Below are 19,868 nucleotides of genomic sequence, written 5' to 3'. Positions count from 1 at the left end.
AACCAAATGTTGTGCACTGAAATCTTTTGCTATATTTAGTTTATTTTGGCATCCGGATGATGATTCTAGCATGAAATTGCTTGGGCACCTGTTAATTTTTAAGATTTTGACACATTCAGCTCAAATGTACAATCATGCGCTAAAAACGCATTTAAAGCAATAAAAAGGTGATTATGGCTGTCAAACCTAAACCAAACGTTGTGCACTCAAATCTTTTGCTATATTTAGTTTATTTTGGCATCCGGATGATGATTCTAGCATGAAATTGCTTGGGCACCTGTTAATTTTTAAGATTTTGACACATTCAGCTCAAATGTACACAATTGCTGATTATGGCTGTCAAAGCTAAACCAAACGTTGTGCACTCAAATCTTTTGCTGTATTTAGTTTATTTTGGCATCCGGATGATTATTCTAGCATGAAATTGCTTGGGCACCTGTTAATTTTTAAGATTTTGACACATTCAGCTCAAATGTACAATCATGCGCTACAAACGCATTTAAAGCAATAAAAAGGTGATTATGGCTGTCAAACCTAAACCAAACGTTGTGCACTCAAATCTTTTGCTGTATTTAGTTTATTTTGGCATCCGGATGATGATTCTAGCATGAAATTGCTTGGGCACCTGTTAATTTTTAAGATTTTGACACATTCAGCTCAAATGTGCAATCATGCGCTACAAACGCATTTAAAGCAATAAAAAGGTGATTATGGCTGTCAAACCTAAACCAAACGTTGTGCACTCAAATCTTTTGCTATATTTAGTTTATTTTGGCATCCGGATGATGATTCTAGCATGAAATTGCTTGGGCACCTGTTAATTTTTAAGATTTTGACACATTCAGCTCAAATGTACAAATTGCTGATTATGGCTGTCAAATCTAAACCAAACGTTGTGCACTGAAATCTTTTGCTATATTTAGTTTATTTTGGCATCCGGATGATGATTCTAGCATGAAATTGCTTGGGCACCTGTTAATTTTTAAGATTTTGACACATTCAGCTCAAATGTACAATCATGCGCTAAAAACGCATTTAAAGCAATAAAAAGGTGATTATGGCTGTCAAACCTAAACCAAACGTTGTGCACTCAAATCTTTTGCTGTATTTAGTTTATTTTGGCATCCGGATGATGATTCTAGCATGAAATTGCTTGGGCACCTGTTAATTTTTAAGATTTTGACACATTCAGCTCAAATGTACGCAATTGCTGATTATGGCTGTCAAATCTAAACCAAACGTTGTGCACTCAAATCTTTTGCTGTATTTAGTTTATTTTGGCATCCGGATGATGATTCTAGCATGAAATTGCTTGGGCACCTGTTAATTTTTAAGATTTTGACACATTCAGCTCAAATGTACAATCATGCGCTACAAACGCATTTAAAGCAATAAAAAGGTGATTATGGCTGTCAAACCTAAACCAAACGTTGTGCACTCAAATCTTTTGCTGTATTTAGTTTATTTTGGCATCCGGATGATGATTCTAGCATGAAATTGCTTGGGCACCTGTTAATTTTTAAGATTTTGACACATTCAGCTCAAATGTACACAATTGCTGATTATGGCTGTCAAATCTAAACCAAACGTTGTGCACTCAAATCTTTTGCTGTATTTAGTTTATTTTGGCATCCGGATGATGATTCTAGCATGAAATTGCTTGGGCACCTGTTAATTTTTAAGATTTTGACACATTCAGCTCAAATGTACAATCATGCGCTACAAACGCATTTAAAGCAATAAAAAGGTGATTATGGCTGTCAAACCTAAACCAAACGTTGTGCACTCAAATCTTTTGCTATATTTAGTTTATTTTGGCATCCGGATGATGATTCTAGCATGAAATTGCTTGGGCACCTGTTAATTTTTAAGATTTTGACACATTCAGCTCAAATGTACACAATTGCTGATTATGGCTGTCAAATCTAAACCAAACGTTGTGCACTGAAATCTTTTGCTATATTTAGTTTATTTTGGCATCCGGATGATGATTCTAGCATGAAATTGCTTGGGCACCTGTTAATTTTTAAGATTTTGACACATTCAGCTCAAATGTACAATCATGCGCTAAAAACGCATTTAAAGCAATAAAAAGGTGATTATGGCTGTCAAACCTAAACCAAACGTTGTGCACTCAAATCTTTTGCTATATTTAGTTTATTTTGGCATCCGGATGATGATTCTAGCATGAAATTGCTTGGGCACCTGTTAATTTTTAAGATTTTGACACATTCAGCTCAAATGTACAATCATGCGCTACAAACGCATTTAAAGCAATAAAAAGGTGATTATGGCTGTCAAACCTAAACCAAACGTTGTGCATTCAAATCTTTTGCTATATTTAGTTTATTTTGGCATCCGGATGATGATTCTAGCATGAAATTGCTTGGGCACCTGTTAATTTTTAAGATTTTGACACATTCAGCTCAAATGTACACAATTGCTGATTATGGCTGTCAAATCTAAACCAAACGTTGTGCACTGAAATCTTTTGCTATATTTAGTTTATTTTGGCATCCGGATGATGATTCTAGCATGAAATTGCTTGGGCACCTGTTAATTTTTAAGATTTTGACACATTCAGCTCAAATGTACAATCATGCGCTAAAAACGCATTTAAAGCAATAAAAAGGTGATTATGGCTGTCAAACCTAAACCAAACGTTGTGCACTCAAATCTTTTGCTGTATTTAGTTTATTTTGGCATCCGGATGATGATTCTAGCATGAAATTGCTTGGGCACCTGTTAATTTTTAAGATTTTGACACATTCAGCTCAAATGTACACAATTGCTGATTATGGCTGTCAAATCTAAACCAAACGTTGTGCACTCAAATCTTTTGCTGTATTTAGTTTATTTTGGCATCCGGATGATGATTCTAGCATGAAATTGCTTGGGCACCTGTTAATTTTTAAGATTTTGACACATTCAGCTCAAATGTACAATCATGCGCTAAAAACGCATTTAAAGCAATAAAAAGGTGATTATGGCTGTCAAACCTAAACCAAACGTTGTGCACTCAAATCTTTTGCTATATTTAGTTTATTTTGGCATCCGGATGATGATTCTAGCATGAAATTGCTTGGGCACCTGTTAATTTTTAAGATTTTGACACATTCAGCTCAAATGTACACAATTGCTGATTATGGCTGTCAAAGCTAAACCAAACGTTGTGCACTCAAATCTTTTGCTGTATTTAGTTTATTTTGGCATCCGGATGATTATTCTAGCATGAAATTGCTTGGGCACCTGTTAATTTTTAAGATTTTGACACATTCAGCTCAAATGTACAATCATGCGCTACAAACGCATTTAAAGCAATAAAAAGGTGATTATGGCTGTCAAACCTAAACCAAACGTTGTGCACTCAAATCTTTTGCTGTATTTAGTTTATTTTGGCATCCGGATGATGATTCTAGCATGAAATTGCTTGGGCACCTGTTAATTTTTAAGATTTTGACACATTCAGCTCAAATGTGCAATCATGCGCTACAAACGCATTTAAAGCAATAAAAAGGTGATTATGGCTGTCAAACCTAAACCAAACGTTGTGCACTCAAATCTTTTGCTATATTTAGTTTATTTTGGCATCCGGATGATGATTCTAGCATGAAATTGCTTGGGCACCTGTTAATTTTTAAGATTTTGACACATTCAGCTCAAATGTACAAATTGCTGATTATGGCTGTCAAATCTAAACCAAACGTTGTGCACTGAAATCTTTTGCTATATTTAGTTTATTTTGGCATCCGGATGATGATTCTAGCATGAAATTGCTTGGGCACCTGTTAATTTTTAAGATTTTGACACATTCAGCTCAAATGTACAATCATGCGCTAAAAACGCATTTAAAGCAATAAAAAGGTGATTATGGCTGTCAAACCTAAACCAAACGTTGTGCACTCAAATCTTTTGCTGTATTTAGTTTATTTTGGCATCCGGATGATGATTCTAGCATGAAATTGCTTGGGCACCTGTTAATTTTTAAGATTTTGACACATTCAGCTCAAATGTACACAATTGCTGATTATGGCTGTCAAATCTAAACCAAACGTTGTGCACTCAAATCTTTTGCTGTATTTAGTTTATTTTGGCATCCGGATGATGATTCTAGCATGAAATTGCTTGGGCACCTGTTAATTTTTAAGATTTTGACACATTCAGCTCAAATGTACAATCATGCGCTACAAACGCATTTAAAGCAATAAAAAGGTGATTATGGCTGTCAAACCTAAACCAAACGTTGTGCACTCAAATCTTTTGCTGTATTTAGTTTATTTTGGCATCCGGATGATGATTCTAGCATGAAATTGCTTGGGCACCTGTTAATTTTTAAGATTTTGACACATTCAGCTCAAATGTACACAATTGCTGATTATGGCTGTCAAATCTAAACCAAACGTTGTGCACTCAAATCTTTTGCTGTATTTAGTTTATTTTGGCATCCGGATGATGATTCTAGCATGAAATTGCTTGGGCACCTGTTAATTTTTAAGATTTTGACACATTCAGCTCAAATGTACAATCATGCGCTACAAACGCATTTAAAGCAATAAAAAGGTGATTATGGCTGTCAAACCTAAACCAAACGTTGTGCACTCAAATCTTTTGCTATATTTAGTTTATTTTGGCATCCGGATGATGATTCTAGCATGAAATTGCTTGGGCACCTGTTAATTTTTAAGATTTTGACACATTCAGCTCAAATGTACACAATTGCTGATTATGGCTGTCAAATCTAAACCAAACGTTGTGCACTGAAATCTTTTGCTATATTTAGTTTATTTTGGCATCCGGATGATGATTCTAGCATGAAATTGCTTGGGCACCTGTTAATTTTTAAGATTTTGACACATTCAGCTCAAATGTACAATCATGCGCTAAAAACGCATTTAAAGCAATAAAAAGGTGATTATGGCTGTCAAACCTAAACCAAACGTTGTGCACTCAAATCTTTTGCTATATTTAGTTTATTTTGGCATCCGGATGATGATTCTAGCATGAAATTGCTTGGGCACCTGTTAATTTTTAAGATTTTGACACATTCAGCTCAAATGTACAATCATGCGCTACAAACGCATTTAAAGCAATAAAAAGGTGATTATGGCTGTCAAACCTAAACCAAACGTTGTGCATTCAAATCTTTTGCTATATTTAGTTTATTTTGGCATCCGGATGATGATTCTAGCATGAAATTGCTTGGGCACCTGTTAATTTTTAAGATTTTGACACATTCAGCTCAAATGTACACAATTGCTGATTATGGCTGTCAAATCTAAACCAAACGTTGTGCACTGAAATCTTTTGCTATATTTAGTTTATTTTGGCATCCGGATGATGATTCTAGCATGAAATTGCTTGGGCACCTGTTAATTTTTAAGATTTTGACACATTCAGCTCAAATGTACAATCATGCGCTAAAAACGCATTTAAAGCAATAAAAAGGTGATTATGGCTGTCAAACCTAAACCAAACGTTGTGCACTCAAATCTTTTGCTGTATTTAGTTTATTTTGGCATCCGGATGATGATTCTAGCATGAAATTGCTTGGGCACCTGTTAATTTTTAAGATTTTGACACATTCAGCTCAAATGTACACAATTGCTGATTATGGCTGTCAAATCTAAACCAAACGTTGTGCACTCAAATCTTTTGCTGTATTTAGTTTATTTTGGCATCCGGATGATGATTCTAGCATGAAATTGCTTGGGCACCTGTTAATTTTTAAGATTTTGACACATTCAGCTCAAATGTACAATCATGCGCTACAAACGCATTTAAAGCAATAAAAAGGTGATTATGGCTGTCAAACCTAAACCAAACGTTGTGCACTCAAATCTTTTGCTATATTTAGTTTATTTTGGCATCCGGATGATGATTCTAGCATGAAATTGCTTGGGCACCTGTTAATTTTTAAGATTTTGACACATTCAGCTCAAATGTACACAATTGCTGATTATGGCTGTCAAATCTAAACCAAACGTTGTGCACTCAAATCTTTTGCTGTATTTAGTTTATTTTGGCATCCGGATGATGATTCTAGCATGAAATTGCTTGGGCACCTGTTAATTTTTAAGATTTTGACACATTCAGCTCAAATGTACAATCATGCGCTACAAACGCATTTAAAGCAATAAAAAGGTGATTATGGCTGTCAAATCTAAACCAAACGTTGTGCACTCAAATCTTTTGCTGTATTTAGTTTATTTTGGCATCCGGATGATGATTCTAGCATGAAATTGCTTGGGCACCTGTTAATTTTTAAGATTTTGACACATTCAGCTCAAATGTACAATCATGCGCTACAAACGCATTTAAAGCAATAAAAAGGTGATTATGGCTGTCAAACCTAAACCAAACGTTGTGCACTCAAATCTTTTGCTATATTTAGTTTATTTTGGCATCCGGATGATGATTCTAGCATGAAATTGCTTGGGCACCTGTTAATTTTTAAGATTTTGACACATTCAGCTCAAATGTACACAATTGCTGATTATGGCTGTCAAATCTAAACCAAACGTTGTGCACTCAAATCTTTTGCTGTATTTAGTTTATTTTGGCATCCGGATGATGATTCTAGCATGAAATTGCTTGGGCACCTGTTAATTTTTAAGATTTTGACACATTCAGCTCAAATGTACAATCATGCGCTACAAACGCATTTAAAGCAATAAAAAGGTGATTATGGCTGTCAAACCTAAACCAAACGTGTGCACTCAAATCTTTTGCTGTATTTAGTTTATTTTGGCATCCGGATGATGATTCTAGCATGAAATTGCTTGGGCACCTGTTAATTTTTAAGATTTTGACACATTCAGCTCAAATGTACACAATTGCTGATTATGGCTGTCAAATCTAAACCAAACGTTGTGCACTGAAGTCTTTTGCTATATTTAGTTTATTTTGGCATCCGGATGATGATTCTAGCATGAAATTGCTTGGGCACCTGTTAATTTTTAAGATTTTGACACATTCAGCTCAAATGTACAATCATGCGCTAAAAACGCATTTAAAGCAATAAAAAGGTGATTATGGCTGTCAAACCTAAACCAAACGTTGTGCACTCAAATCTTTTGCTGTATTTAGTTTATTTTGGCATCCGGATGATGATTCTAGCATGAAATTGCTTGGGCACCTGTTAATTTTTAAGATTTTGACACATTCAGCTCAAATGTACACAATTGCTGATTATGGCTGTCAAATCTAAACCAAACGTTGTGCACTCAAATCTTTTGCTGTATTTAGTTTATTTTGGCATCCGGATGATGATTCTAGCATGAAATTGCTTGGGCACCTGTTAATTTTTAAGATTTTGACACATTCAGCTCAAATGTACAATCATGCGCTACAAACGCATTTAAAGCAATAAAAAGGTGATTATGGCTGTCAAACCTAAACCAAACGTTGTGCACTCAAATCTTTTGCTGTATTTAGTTTATTTTGGCATCCGGATGATGATTCTAGCATGAAATTGCTTGGGCACCTGTTAATTTTTAAGATTTTGACACATTCAGCTCAAATGTACAATCATGCGCTACAAACGCATTTAAAGCAATAAAAAGGTGATTATGGCTGTCAAACCTAAACCAAACGTTGTGCACTCAAATCTTTTGCTATATTTAGTTTATTTTGGCATCCGGATGATGATTCTAGCATGAAATTGCTTGGGCACCTGTTAATTTTTAAGATTTTGACACATTCAGCTCAAATGTACACAATTGCTGATTATGGCTGTCAAATCTAAACCAAACGTTGTGCACTGAAATCTTTTGCTATATTTAGTTTATTTTGGCATCCGGATGATGATTCTAGCATGAAATTGCTTGGGCACCTGTTAATTTTTAAGATTTTGACACATTCAGCTCAAATGTACAATCATGCGCTACAAACGCATTTAAAGCAATAAAAAGGTGATTATGGCTGTCAAACCTAAACCAAACGTTGTGCACTCAAATCTTTTGCTGTATTTAGTTTATTTTGGCATTCGGATGATGATTCTAGCATGAAATTGCTTGGGCACCTATTAATTTTTAAGATTTTGACACATTCAGCTCAAATGTACACAATTGCTGATTATGGCTGTCAAATCTAAACCAAACGTTGTGCACTCAAATCTTTTGCTGTATTTAGTTTGTTTTGGCCTCCGGATGATGATTCTAGCATGAAATTGCTTGGGCACCTGTTAATTTTTAAGATTTTGACACATTCAGCTCAAATGTACAATCATGCGCTACAAACGCATTTAAAGCAATAAAAAGGTGATTATGGCTGTCAAACCTAAACCAAACGTTGTGCACTCAAATCTTTTGCTATATTTAGTTTATTTTGGCATCCGAATGATGATTCTAGCATGAAATTGCTTGGGCACCTGTTAATTTTTAAGATTTTGACACATTCAGCTCAAATGTACACAATTGCTGATTATGGCTGTCAAATCTAAACCAAATGTTGTGCACTGAAATCTTTTGCTATATTTAGTTTATTTTGGCATCCGGATGATGATTCTAGCATGAAATTGCTTGGGCACCTGTTAATTTTTAAGATTTTGACACATTCAGCTCAAATGTACAATCATGCGCTAAAAACGCATTTAAAGCAATAAAAAGGTGATTATGGCTGTCAAACCTAAACCAAACGTTGTGCACTCAAATCTTTTGCTATATTTAGTTTATTTTGGCATCCGGATGATGATTCTAGCATGAAATTGCTTGGGCACCTGTTAATTTTTAAGATTTTGACACATTCAGCTCAAATGTACACAATTGCTGATTATGGCTGTCAAAGCTAAACCAAACGTTGTGCACTCAAATCTTTTGCTGTATTTAGTTTATTTTGGCATCCGGATGATTATTCTAGCATGAAATTGCTTGGGCACCTGTTAATTTTTAAGATTTTGACACATTCAGCTCAAATGTACAATCATGCGCTACAAACGCATTTAAAGCAATAAAAAGGTGATTATGGCTGTCAAACCTAAACCAAACGTTGTGCACTCAAATCTTTTGCTGTATTTAGTTTATTTTGGCATCCGGATGATGATTCTAGCATGAAATTGCTTGGGCACCTGTTAATTTTTAAGATTTTGACACATTCAGCTCAAATGTGCAATCATGCGCTACAAACGCATTTAAAGCAATAAAAAGGTGATTATGGCTGTCAAACCTAAACCAAACGTTGTGCACTCAAATCTTTTGCTATATTTAGTTTATTTTGGCATCCGGATGATGATTCTAGCATGAAATTGCTTGGGCACCTGTTAATTTTTAAGATTTTGACACATTCAGCTCAAATGTACAAATTGCTGATTATGGCTGTCAAATCTAAACCAAACGTTGTGCACTGAAATCTTTTGCTATATTTAGTTTATTTTGGCATCCGGATGATGATTCTAGCATGAAATTGCTTGGGCACCTGTTAATTTTTAAGATTTTGACACATTCAGCTCAAATGTACAATCATGCGCTAAAAACGCATTTAAAGCAATAAAAAGGTGATTATGGCTGTCAAACCTAAACCAAACGTTGTGCACTCAAATCTTTTGCTGTATTTAGTTTATTTTGGCATCCGGATGATGATTCTAGCATGAAATTGCTTGGGCACCTGTTAATTTTTAAGATTTTGACACATTCAGCTCAAATGTACACAATTGCTGATTATGGCTGTCAAATCTAAACCAAACGTTGTGCACTCAAATCTTTTGCTGTATTTAGTTTATTTTGGCATCCGGATGATGATTCTAGCATGAAATTGCTTGGGCACCTGTTAATTTTTAAGATTTTGACACATTCAGCTCAAATGTACAATCATGCGCTACAAACGCATTTAAAGCAATAAAAAGGTGATTATGGCTGTCAAACCTAAACCAAACGTTGTGCACTCAAATCTTTTGCTATATTTAGTTTATTTTGGCATCCGAATGATGATTCTAGCATGAAATTGCTTGGGCACCTGTTAATTTTTAAGATTTTGACACATTCAGCTCAAATGTACACAATTGCTGATTATGGCTGTCAAATCTAAACCAAATGTTGTGCACTGAAATCTTTTGCTATATTTAGTTTATTTTGGCATCCGGATGATGATTCTAGCATGAAATTGCTTGGGCACCTGTTAATTTTTAAGATTTTGACACATTCAGCTCAAATGTACAATCATGCGCTAAAAACGCATTTAAAGCAATAAAAAGGTGATTATGGCTGTCAAACCTAAACCAAACGTTGTGCACTCAAATCTTTTGCTATATTTAGTTTATTTTGGCATCCGGATGATGATTCTAGCATGAAATTGCTTGGGCACCTGTTAATTTTTAAGATTTTGACACATTCAGCTCAAATGTACACAATTGCTGATTATGGCTGTCAAAGCTAAACCAAACGTTGTGCACTCAAATCTTTTGCTGTATTTAGTTTATTTTGGCATCCGGATGATTATTCTAGCATGAAATTGCTTGGGCACCTGTTAATTTTTAAGATTTTGACACATTCAGCTCAAATGTACAATCATGCGCTACAAACGCATTTAAAGCAATAAAAAGGTGATTATGGCTGTCAAACCTAAACCAAACGTTGTGCACTCAAATCTTTTGCTGTATTTAGTTTATTTTGGCATCCGGATGATGATTCTAGCATGAAATTGCTTGGGCACCTGTTAATTTTTAAGATTTTGACACATTCAGCTCAAATGTGCAATCATGCGCTACAAACGCATTTAAAGCAATAAAAAGGTGATTATGGCTGTCAAACCTAAACCAAACGTTGTGCACTCAAATCTTTTGCTATATTTAGTTTATTTTGGCATCCGGATGATGATTCTAGCATGAAATTGCTTGGGCACCTGTTAATTTTTAAGATTTTGACACATTCAGCTCAAATGTACAAATTGCTGATTATGGCTGTCAAATCTAAACCAAACGTTGTGCACTGAAATCTTTTGCTATATTTAGTTTATTTTGGCATCCGGATGATGATTCTAGCATGAAATTGCTTGGGCACCTGTTAATTTTTAAGATTTTGACACATTCAGCTCAAATGTACAATCATGCGCTAAAAACGCATTTAAAGCAATAAAAAGGTGATTATGGCTGTCAAACCTAAACCAAACGTTGTGCACTCAAATCTTTTGCTGTATTTAGTTTATTTTGGCATCCGGATGATGATTCTAGCATGAAATTGCTTGGGCACCTGTTAATTTTTAAGATTTTGACACATTCAGCTCAAATGTACACAATTGCTGATTATGGCTGTCAAATCTAAACCAAACGTTGTGCACTCAAATCTTTTGCTGTATTTAGTTTATTTTGGCATCCGGATGATGATTCTAGCATGAAATTGCTTGGGCACCTGTTAATTTTTAAGATTTTGACACATTCAGCTCAAATGTACAATCATGCGCTACAAACGCATTTAAAGCAATAAAAAGGTGATTATGGCTGTCAAACCTAAACCAAACGTTGTGCACTCAAATCTTTTGCTGTATTTAGTTTATTTTGGCATCCGGATGATGATTCTAGCATGAAATTGCTTGGGCACCTGTTAATTTTTAAGATTTTGACACATTCAGCTCAAATGTACACAATTGCTGATTATGGCTGTCAAATCTAAACCAAACGTTGTGCACTCAAATCTTTTGCTGTATTTAGTTTATTTTGGCATCCGGATGATGATTCTAGCATGAAATTGCTTGGGCACCTGTTAATTTTTAAGATTTTGACACATTCAGCTCAAATGTACAATCATGCGCTACAAACGCATTTAAAGCAATAAAAAGGTGATTATGGCTGTCAAACCTAAACCAAACGTTGTGCACTCAAATCTTTTGCTGTATTTAGTTTATTTTGGCATCCGGATGATGATTCTAGCATGAAATTGCTTGGGCACCTGTTAATTTTTAAGATTTTGACACATTCAGCTCAAATGTACACAATTGCTGATTATGGCTGTCAAATCTAAACCAAACGTTGTGCACTCAAATCTTTTGCTGTATTTAGTTTATTTTGGCATCCGGATGATGATTCTAGCATGAAATTGCTTGGGCACCTGTTAATTTTTAAGATTTTGACACATTCAGCTCAAATGTACAATCATGCGCTACAAACGCATTTAAAGCAATAAAAAGGTGATTATGGCTGTCAAACCTAAACCAAACGTTGTGCACTCAAATCTTTTGCTATATTTAGTTTATTTTGGCATCCGGATGATGATTCTAGCATGTAATTGCTTGGGCACCTGTTAATTTTTAAGATTTTGACACATTCAGCTCAAATGTACACAATTGCTGATTATGGCTGTCAAATCTAAACCAAACGTTGTGCACTGAAATCTTTTGCTATATTTAGTTTATTTTGGCATCCGGATGATGATTCTAGCATGAAATTGCTTGGGCACCTGTTAATTTTTAAGATTTTGACACATTCAGCTCAAATGTACAATCATGCGCTAAAAACGCATTTAAAGCAATAAAAAGGTGATTATGGCTGTCAAACCTAAACCAAACGTTGTGCACTCAAATCTTTTGCTATATTTAGTTTATTTTGGCATCCGGATGATGATTCTAGCATGGAATTGCTTGGGCACCTGTTAATTTTTAAGATTTTGACACATTCAGCTCAAATGTACACAATTGCTGATTATGGCTGTCAAATCTAAACCAAACGTTGTGCACTGAAATCTTTTGCTATATTTAGTTTATTTTGGCATCCGGATGATGATTCTAGCATGAAATTGCTTGGGCACCTGTTAATTTTTAAGATTTTGACACATTCAGCTCAAATGTACAATCATGCGCTAAAAACGCATTTAAAGCAATAAAAAGGTGATTATGGCTGTCAAACCTAAACCAAACGTTGTGCACTCAAATCTTTTGCTGTATTTAGTTTATTTTGGCATCCGGATGATGATTCTAGCATGAAATTGCTTGGGCACCTGTTAATTTTTAAGATTTTGACACATTCAGCTCAAATGTACACAATTGCTGATTATGGCTGTCAAATCTAAACCAAACGTTGTGCACTCAAATCTTTTGCTGTATTTAGTTTATTTTGGCATCCGGATGATGATTCTAGCATGAAATTGCTTGGGCACCTGTTAATTTTTAAGATTTTGACACATTCAGCTCAAATGTACAATCATGCGCTACAAACGCATTTAAAGCAATAAAAAGGTGATTATGGCTGTCAAACCTAAACCAAACGTTGTGCACTCAAATCTTTTGCTATATTTAGTTTATTTTGGCATCCGAATGATGATTCTAGCATGAAATTGCTTGGGCACCTGTTAATTTTTAAGATTTTGACACATTCAGCTCAAATGTACACAATTGCTGATTATGGCTGTCAAAGCTAAACCAAACGTTGTGCACTCAAATCTTTTGCTGTATTTAGTTTATTTTGGCATCCGGATGATTATTCTAGCATGAAATTGCTTGGGCACCTGTTAATTTTTAAGATTTTGACACATTCAGCTCAAATGTACAATCATGCGCTACAAACGCATTTAAAGCAATAAAAAGGTGATTATGGCTGTCAAACCTAAACCAAACGTTGTGCACTCAAATCTTTTGCTGTATTTAGTTTATTTTGGCATCCGGATGATGATTCTAGCATGAAATTGCTTGGGCACCTGTTAATTTTTAAGATTTTGACACATTCAGCTCAAATGTGCAATCATGCGCTACAAACGCATTTAAAGCAATAAAAAGGTGATTATGGCTGTCAAACCTAAACCAAACGTTGTGCACTCAAATCTTTTGCTATATTTAGTTTATTTTGGCATCCGGATGATGATTCTAGCATGAAATTGCTTGGGCACCTGTTAATTTTTAAGATTTTGACACATTCAGCTCAAATGTACAAATTGCTGATTATGGCTGTCAAATCTAAACCAAACGTTGTGCACTGAAATCTTTTGCTATATTTAGTTTATTTTGGCATCCGGATGATGATTCTAGCATGAAATTGCTTGGGCACCTGTTAATTTTTAAGATTTTGACACATTCAGCTCAAATGTACAATCATGCGCTAAAAACGCATTTAAAGCAATAAAAAGGTGATTATGGCTGTCAAACCTAAACCAAACGTTGTGCACTCAAATCTTTTGCTGTATTTAGTTTATTTTGGCATCCGGATGATGATTCTAGCATGAAATTGCTTGGGCACCTGTTAATTTTTAAGATTTTGACACATTCACCTCAAATGTACACAATTGCTGATTATGGCTGTCAAATCTAAACCAAACGTTGTGCACTCAAATCTTTTGCTGTATTTAGTTTATTTTGGCATCCGGATGATGATTCTAGCATGAAATTGCTTGGGCACCTGTTAATTTTTAAGATTTTGACACATTCAGCTCAAATGTACAATCATGCGCTACAAACGCATTTAAAGCAATAAAAAGGTGATTATGGCTGTCAAACCTAAACCAAACGTTGTGCACTCAAATCTTTTGCTGTATTTAGTTTATTTTGGCATCCGGATGATGATTCTAGCATGAAATTGCTTGGGCACCTGTTAATTTTTAAGATTTTGACACATTCAGCTCAAATGTACACAATTGCTGATTATGGCTGTCAAATCTAAACCAAACGTTGTGCACTCAAATCTTTTGCTGTATTTAGTTTATTTTGGCATCCGGATGATGATTCTAGCATGAAATTGCTTGGGCACCTGTTAATTTTTAAGATTTTGACACATTCAGCTCAAATGTACAATCATGCGCTACAAACGCATTTAAAGCAATAAAAAGGTGATTATGGCTGTCAAACCTAAACCAAACGTTGTGCACTCAAATCTTTTGCTATATTTAGTTTATTTTGGCATCCGGATGATGATTCTAGCATGAAATTGCTTGGGCACCTGTTAATTTTTAAGATTTTGACACATTCAGCTCAAATGTACACAATTGCTGATTATGGCTGTCAAATCTAAACCAAACGTTGTGCACTGAAATCTTTTGCTATATTTAGTTTATTTTGGCATCCGGATGATGATTCTAGCATGAAATTGCTTGGGCACCTGTTAATTTTTAAGATTTTGACACATTCAGCTCAAATGTACAATCATGCGCTAAAAACGCATTTAAAGCAATAAAAAGGTGATTATGGCTGTCAAACCTAAACCAAACGTTGTGCACTCAAATCTTTTGCTATATTTAGTTTATTTTGGCATCCGGATGATGATTCTAGCATGAAATTGCTTGGGCACCTGTTAATTTTTAAGATTTTGACACATTCAGCTCAAATGTACAATCATGCGCTACAAACGCATTTAAAGCAATAAAAAGGTGATTATGGCTGTCAAACCTAAACCAAACGTTGTGCATTCAAATCTTTTGCTATATTTAGTTTATTTTGGCATCCGGATGATGATTCTAGCATGAAATTGCTTGGGCACCTGTTAATTTTTAAGATTTTGACACATTCAGCTCAAATGTACACAATTGCTGATTATGGCTGTCAAATCTAAACCAAACGTTGTGCACTGAAATCTTTTGCTATATTTAGTTTATTTTGGCATCCTGATGATGATTCTAGCATGAAATTGCTTGGGCACCTGTTAATTTTTAAGATTTTGACACATTCAGCTCAAATGTACAATCATGCGCTAAAAACGCATTTAAAGCAATAAAAAGGTGATTATGGCTGTCAAACCTAAACCAAACGTTGTGCACTCAAATCTTTTGCTGTATTTAGTTTATTTTGGCATCCGGATGATGATTCTAGCATGAAATTGCTTGGGCACCTGTTAATTTTTAAGATTTTGACACATTCAGCTCAAATGTACACAATTGCTGATTATGGCTGTCAAATCTAAACCAAACGTTGTGCACTCAAATCTTTTGCTGTATTTAGTTTATTTTGGCATCCGGATGATGATTCTAGCATGAAATTGCTTGGGCACCTGTTAATTTTTAAGATTTTGACACATTCAGCTCAAATGTACAATCATGCGCTACAAACGCATTTAAAGCAATAAAAAGGTGATTATGGCTGTCAAACCTAAACCAAACGTTGTGCACTCAAATCTTTTGCTATATTTAGTTTATTTTGGCATCCGGATGATGATTCTAGCATGAAATTGCTTGGGCACCTGTTAATTTTTAAGATTTTGACACATTCAGCTCAAATGTACACAATTGCTGATTATGGCTGTCAAATCTAAACCAAACGTTGTGCACTCAAATCTTTTGCTGTATTTAGTTTATTTTGGCATCCGGATGATGATTCTAGCATGAAATTGCTTGGGCACCTGTTAATTTTTAAGATTTTGACACATTCAGCTCAAATGTACAATCATGCGCTACAAACGCATTTAAAGCAATAAAAAGGTGATTATGGCTGTCAAACCTAAACCAAACGTTGTGCACTCAAATCTTTTGCTATATTTAGTTTATTTTGGCATCCGGATGATGATTCTAGCATGAAATTGCTTGGGCACCTGTTAATTTTTAAGATTTTGACACATTCAGCTCAAATGTACACAATTGCTGATTATGGCTGTCAAATCTAAACCAAACGTTGTGCACTCAAATCTTTTGCTGTATTTAGTTTATTTTGGCATCCGGATGATGATTCTAGCATGAAATTGCTTGGGCACCTGTTAATTTTTAAGATTTTGACACATTCAGCTCAAATGTACAATCATGCGCTACAAACGCATTTAAAGCAATAAAAAGGTGATTATGGCTGTCAAACCTAAACCAAACGTTGTGCACTCAAATCTTTTGCTGTATTTAGTTTATTTTGGCATCCGGATGATGATTCTAGCATGAAATTGCTTGGGCACCTGTTAATTTTTAAGATTTTGACACATTCAGCTCAAATGTACACAATTGCTGATTATGGCTGTCAAATCTAAACCAAACGTTGTGCACTCAAATCTTTTGCTGTATTTAGTTTATTTTGGCATCCGGATGATGATTCTAGCATGAAATTGCTTGGGCACCTGTTAATTTTTAAGATTTTGACACATTCAGCTCAAATGTACAATCATGCGCTACAAACGCATTTAAAGCAATAAAAAGGTGATTATGGCTGTCAAACCTAAACCAAACGTTGTGCACTCAAATCTTTTGCTATATTTAGTTTATTTTGGCATCCGGATGATGATTCTAGCATGAAATTGCTTGGGCACCTGTTAATTTTTAAGATTTTGACACATTCAGCTCAAATGTACACAATTGCTGATTATGGCTGTCAAATCTAAACCAAACGTTGTGCACTGAAATCTTTTGCTATATTTAGTTTATTTTGGCATCCGGATGATGATTCTAGCATGAAATTGCTTGGGCACCTGTTAATTTTTAAGATTTTGACACATTCAGCTCAAATGTACACAATTGCTGATTATGGCTGTCAAATCTAAACCAAACGTTGTGCACTGAAATCTTTTGCTATATTTAGTTTATTTTGGCATCCTGATGATGATTCTAGCATGAAATTGCTTGGGCACCTGTTAATTTTTAAGATTTTGACACATTCAGCTCAAATGTACAATCATGCGCTAAAAACGCATTTAAAGCAATAAAAAGGTGATTATGGCTGTCAAACCTAAACCAAACGTTGTGCACTCAAATCTTTTGCTGTATTTAGTTTATTTTGGCATCCGGATGATGATTCTAGCATGAAATTGCTTGGGCACCTGTTAATTTTTAAGATTTTGACACATTCAGCTCAAATGTACACAATTGCTGATTATGGCTGTCAAATCTAAACCAAACGTTGTGCACTCAAATCTTTTGCTGTATTTAGTTTATTTTGGCATCCGGATGATGATTCTAGCATGAAATTGCTTGGGCACCTGTTAATTTTTAAGATTTTGACACATTCAGCTCAAATGTACAATCATGCGCTACAAACGCATTTAAAGCAATAAAAAGGTGATTATGGCTGTCAAACCTAAACCAAACGTTGTGCACTCAAATCTTTTGCTATATTTAGTTTATTTTGGCATCCGGATGATGATTCTAGCATGAAATTGCTTGGGCACCTGTTAATTTTTAAGATTTTGACACATTCAGCTCAAATGTACACAATTGCTGATTATGGCTGTCAAATCTAAACCAAACGTTGTGCACTCAAATCTTTTGCTGTATTTAGTTTATTTTGGCATCCGGATGATGATTCTAGCATGAAATTGCTTGGGCACCTGTTAATTTTTAAGATTTTGACACATTCAGCTCAAATGTACAATCATGCGCTACAAACGCATTTAAAGCAATAAAAAGGTGATTATGGCTGTCAAACCTAAACCAAACGTTGTGCACTCAAATCTTTTGCTATATTTAGTTTATTTTGGCATCCGGATGATGATTCTAGCATGAAATTGCTTGGGCACCTGTTAATTTTTAAGATTTTGACACATTCAGCTCAAATGTACACAATTGCTGATTATGGCTGTCAAATCTAAACCAAACGTTGTGCACTCAAATCTTTTGCTGTATTTAGTTTATTTTGGCATCCGGATGATGATTCTAGCATGAAATTGCTTGGGCACCTGTTAATTTTTAAGATTTTGACACATTCAGCTCAAATGTACAATCATGCGCTACAAACGCATTTAAAGCAATAAAAAGGTGATTATGGCTGTCAAACCTAAACCAAACGTGTGCACTCAAATCTTTTGCTGTATTTAGTTTATTTTGGCATCCGGATGATGATTCTAGCATGAAATTGCTTGGGCACCTGTTAATTTTTAAGATTTTGACACATTCAGCTCAAATGTACACAATTGCTGATTATGGCTGTCAAATCTAAACCAAACGTTGTGCACTCAAATCTTTTGCTGTATTTAGTTTATTTTGGCATCCGGATGATGATTCTAGCATGAAATTGCTTGGGCACCTGTTAATTTTTAAGATTTTGACACATTCAGCTCAAATGTACAATCATGCGCTACAAACGCATTTAAAGCAATAAAAAGGTGATTATGGCTGTCAAACCTAAACCAAACGTTGTGCACTCAAATCTTTTGCTATATTTAGTTTATTTTGGCATCCGGATGATGATTCTAGCATGAAATTGCTTGGGCACCTGTTAATTTTTAAGATTTTGACACATTCAGCTCAAATGTACACAATTGCTGATTATGGCTGTCAAATCTAAACCAAACGTTGTGCACTGAAGTCTTTTGCTATATTTAGTTTATTTTGGCATCCGGATGATGATTCTAGCATGAAATTGCTTGGGCACCTGTTAATTTTTAAGATTTTGACACATTCAGCTCAAATGTACAATCATGCGCTAAAAACGCATTTAAAGCAATAAAAAGGTGATTATGGCTGTCAAACCTAAACCAAACGTTGTGCACTCAAATCTTTTGCTGTATTTAGTTTATTTTGGCATCCGGATGATGATTCTAGCATGAAATTGCTTGGGCACCTGTTAATTTTTAAGATTTTGACACATTCAGCTCAAATGTACACAATTGCTGATTATGGCTGTCAAATCTAAACCAAACGTTGTGCACTCAAATCTTTTGCTGTATTTAGTTTATTTTGGCATCCGGATGATGATTCTAGCATGAAATTGCTTGGGCACCTGTTAATTTTTAAGATTTTGACACATTCAGCTCAAATGTACAATCATGCGCTACAAACGCATTTAAAGCAATAAAAAGGTGATTATGGCTGTCAAACCTAAACCAAACGTTGTGCACTCAAATCTTTTGCTGTATTTAGTTTATTTTGGCATCCGGATGATGATTCTAGCATGAAATTGCTTGGGCACCTGTTAATTTTTAAGATTTTGACACATTCAGCTCAAATGTACAATCATGCGCTACAAACGCATTTAAAGCAATAAAAAGGTGATTATGGCTGTCAAACCTAAACCAAACGTTGTGCACTCAAATCTTTTGCTATATTTAGTTTATTTTG

Source organism: Festucalex cinctus, unplaced genomic scaffold, assembly GCF_051991245.1.
Source record: "Festucalex cinctus isolate MCC-2025b unplaced genomic scaffold, RoL_Fcin_1.0 HiC_scaffold_22, whole genome shotgun sequence".
In the NCBI taxonomy this organism is placed as follows: Eukaryota; Metazoa; Chordata; class Actinopteri; order Syngnathiformes; family Syngnathidae; genus Festucalex; species Festucalex cinctus.
Note: the sequence above shows the minus strand (reverse complement) of the source record.